The sequence below is a fragment of the Erythrolamprus reginae genome, chromosome Z (assembly GCF_031021105.1).
Source record: "Erythrolamprus reginae isolate rEryReg1 chromosome Z, rEryReg1.hap1, whole genome shotgun sequence".
Taxonomy (NCBI): Eukaryota; Metazoa; Chordata; class Lepidosauria; order Squamata; family Dipsadidae; genus Erythrolamprus; species Erythrolamprus reginae.
In genome coordinates this window covers 77,980,650-77,984,915 of record NC_091963.1, presented here as the reverse complement: position 1 = coordinate 77,984,915, position 4,266 = coordinate 77,980,650, and positions in this window count along the sequence as shown.

Below are 4,266 nucleotides of genomic sequence, written 5' to 3'. Positions count from 1 at the left end.
GATGATTTCCTGAATATTCATACTAAATGCTAAGCCCACCTGTATTAAAAAGCTTATAATGAATACAACTCTAGGTAACAATTTGACAAGGACAGTGACTTCGAGGAATCATCAAAATCTAGAATGAACTCTTTCAGACTTGATCATCTTTACGGGAAGGCAGCATAAATTCTTTCATCTGAAATTGATATTTCTGGTCACTTAAAGCAGAGGTCCCCAACCTTTTTTGCACCAGGGGACCGGCTTTAAGCTAGACCAGTTTTCCATGGCCCGGTGGGGGGGGGGGGAGCTAGCTGTCAGCGGCGCCGTAAAAGGGGCGATCAAGAGAGGAATGGGTGAATGAATGGACGGAGGGTGGGAAGGAAGGAAGGAAAGAGGGAAGGGACAGGAACAGAAGAAGGGTGCAAAGGAAGCAAGGAAAGGTGTGAAAGGGGAGAGTAAGAGAGGAAGGAGTGAAAGAAGGGAATGAGGGAGGAAAGAAGGGAGGAAGGAAAAGGAAAGCAAGAAATGGAGGGAGGAAAGGAAGGAAGGAAAGAAAGAAGGGGGGAAGGGACAGGAACAGAGGAAGGAAGCAAGGAAACTTATGAAAGGGGAGAGTAAGGGAAGAAGGTAGGAAGGAGAAAGAAAAGAAGAAATAGAGGAAGGGAAGGTAAAAGAGAGAAAGAAAAAGAGCAAGAAAGAAAGCAAGAAAGCAAGAAAGAAAGAAAGAAAGAAAGGCAACTTCAAAGAAAGGCTCACTGAGCATCTCTCACTCTCTCTCTCTTTCTATCCCTCTTTCTTTCTTTCTCTTCCTTTCTCTCTCTCCTCTTCCTTTATCTCCTCTCTCTCTCCCTCTCTCTTTCTCTCCCCCCTCTCTCCCCTTTCCCTCTCTCTTTCTCCCTCTCCCTCTCTTGCTATCTCTCCCCCCTTTCCCTCTCTCTTTCTCTCTCTCCCTCTCTTGCTATCTCTCCCCCCTCTCCCTCTCTCTTTCTCCCTCTCCCTCTCTTTCTCTCTCTCTCCCCCTCTTTCTCTCTCTTCTTCTCACTTTCTCTCTCTTGTTTTCTTTCTGTCTCTTTTGCTTTCTCTCTCTCTCACTCTTTCTTGTTTTCTTTCTCACGCTCTTTCTCTCTCTTGTTCTCTCTCTTGCTATCTCTTTCTCCCCCCCCTTTCTCTCACTCTCTCTTTCTCACTTTCTCTCTATCTTGCTGTCTGTTGCTATCACTCACTCTCGTTCTCCGTTCTTCTCAGCGGTGACGCGCGCACGCCCTGCCCGCCTCACCTTTGCGAGAGCACTTTCGCCCCGGGCTCTCAGCAAGGGGGTTTGCAGGAGAGGTGGGGCCGGCGAAGGTGATATTCAATGTCGGGGGCGCACAGGCGGTTGCACGCGCTCCCTATCTCCCTGCTAGCCCACTCGGAATATTCAAAATAAGAAAAGCCTTTGCCGGCAAAGGTTTTTCTTATTTTGAATACTCCGAGTGGGCTAGCAGGGAGATAGGGAGCGCGTGCAGCCGCCCGTGCGCCCCCGACATTGAAGACCTCCGCTGAGAAAAGCCTTTGCCGGCATTTCCTCTCGGCGTCAAGGAGGCGCAGCGGCGGGCGGAGAGAGGGAAGGGGGGGCAGCGGCGTCCCTCCTGGCCTTGGCGGGCCGCCCGACCCTCCCCACCTCCTGCAAACGCGGCGGGCGGCGGGGGGAGAGCGAGGAGCCGGTTCCGGCGGGCGCGGGGCTTGGCTGGCTGGCGGGGGAGAGCGCCGCTGGTGGTGCGGAAAGGCCGAGGGGGCCCTGGCGCCGCGGACCGGCTGAAAACCCCCAACGGCCCGGTGCCGGTCCGCGGACCGGCGGTTGGGGATCTCTGACTTAAAGGAATCCCAGCTGCCTTCCAGAGTGTTTGTGCTTGTTTCTCTAAGGATAGAAACTTATTATTTCATTGCCTCTGCCCATGGATTAGTTGAAATGGCAGGGAGATACTGCTTTGGGAGTCCTTGGCCTTGGAGGAATGCAGGAGCAAGCCAATCTTCAATAGCTCGGGTACCATTATGGCCTTTCACATATACAGTAATTGTTGAGCCAGAAGATTAAGAAACCCATATGTAGCAATTGATTGTGCATTAGGAACTATGCAGAATGAACTCTTCCAATAAGATAAAACACAGAAAATCTAACAATTGTGTTCTGTCGGGCACTCTGGTAGACTCCTCCCAAAAATTCACAGGTACAAATTTCAGACACACACATGTTTGAAAATTCAAAACAATGTTCTTTATAATGAAAATTCACTTAAACCAAGCCCTCTTTTGGTATAGCAAAGAGCACTTGTCTCCAAACACAAAGTGGTAATTTGTACAAGTCCCTTATCAGTTCTGAGATACTTAGCTTGCAGCTGTGAGGCAATTCACAGTCCTCCTTCTTTCACAAAGTGAAACACACTTTGCCCTGGTTTAGTTTCAAAGAGGGGAAAAATCAGCACGCAAAAGGTCAAAGTCAGTAAAGCAGTCACGAAACACAACGATCAGATAATCCTCCACAATGGTCAAACCCACAGGCTGCTCTTTATAGAAGCCTCACTAATTACCACAGCCCCACCCAACCACAGGTGGCCTCATTTTCTTTGATAATAATCCCTCAGTTGTTGTTGCCTATGCATCGCTCTCCGCATGCATGGCTGTATCATTAACTCTTGTTCTGAATCCAAGGAGGAGCTAGATAATTGATCTCCTGAGCTGTCTGCCACACACTCCTCCCTGTCACTCATGTCTTCTTGGTCAGAGGAGCCTTCATCAGCAGATTCCACCGGGGGCAAAACTGGCCTGCAGCATGTGGATGTCTCCCCCACATCCACAGTCCTTGGGGCAGGAGCTGGGCCAGAGCTAACCACAACAAATTGAAAGAAACTTCATAAGCAATATCAGAAGAAACTTGAAACCCAGGTACAAAGACTGAACGATACAAAGTTACTGAGTACCTTTACCAGCATAATTGGTAAAGTGGTTGCCTTTAGTAATAAAAGAAGTGCACCCAAAGAAGAAAACAGCCAGGTTTAAGAGAGCAATCTGGCAATGTAAGGTGGTAAAATTTACTCTCAGCTTTCATAAGGCATCTCTGCCATGGTAAACACCAAAGCATACAGGTAGTCCTCAACTTGCATGTTAAGTGACCAAAGTAACAGCACTGAAAGTATTTATGGCCAGTTTTCATGCTTATGACCACTGTAGCATCTTCATGATCATGTGATCAAAATTTGGATGCTTGGTAATTGGTTTATATTTATTGTGATTTATTCTGACAACAAAGTCAATGGGCAAGCCAGATTCATTTAATAACTCAGTAATTTAGCAGCTACACAGAATCACCTAATTGTGGCAAGTAAGTTCATAAAATGGGGGAAATCATTTAACAACTTACTGAGTAGCAAAATTTTTGGCTTCAGTTGTAGTCAAAGTTTTTTCTGTTTTTGCCTTCCACAGATGCAATCCAAATGGATCGCAGAGGGTGCATGTAAGTGCCCTCCCAGCCATTCTCCCTTGGTGTAAAAGAAGTTTTCTAAGCTTTGCAAACTTTTATAGGAAGTTTATTCCAACTTTGCACATAAGGTTAAGCCTCTGACTTAACAGCTGAAAAAGAAAATGGAAATTGATTGGATAGAAAGGGAATAGTCTACATTAAATGAGTTAAAATTGCTTTTTGCTGTGCAGCTGCTTCTCCCTGACACAGTGATTTTTTTTTTTAAAAAAAAATCTTTATTAAATTTCTATATAAAAAACAGTCAAAACAGAAATAAAAAAGAAAGGGTGAAAACTAAACAGACAAATCAGCTTAAGGCATATAAAACGTTCAGTTTCAATAGTAAAGACAAGTTGTCAATCATAGAAACATAGAAGATTGACGGCAAGAAAAGACCTCATGTCCATCTAGTCTGCCCTTATACTATTTCCTGTATTTTATCTTAGGATGGATATATGTTTATCCCAGGCATGTTTAAATTCAGTTTCTGTGGATTTACCAACCACGTCTGCTGGAAGTTTGTTCCAAGCATCTGCTACTCTTTCAGTAAAATAATATTTTTTCACGTTACCTCTAATCTTTTCCCCCAACTAACCTCAGATTGTGCCCTCTTGTTCTTGTGTTCACTTTCCTATTAAAAACACTTCTCTCCTGAAACTTATTTAACCCTTTAACACATTTAAATGTTTCAATCATGTTCCCCCCTTTCCATTCTGTCCTCTAGACCAGTGATTTTCAACCTTTTTTGAGCCGTGGCACATTTTTTACATTTACAAAATCCTGGGGCA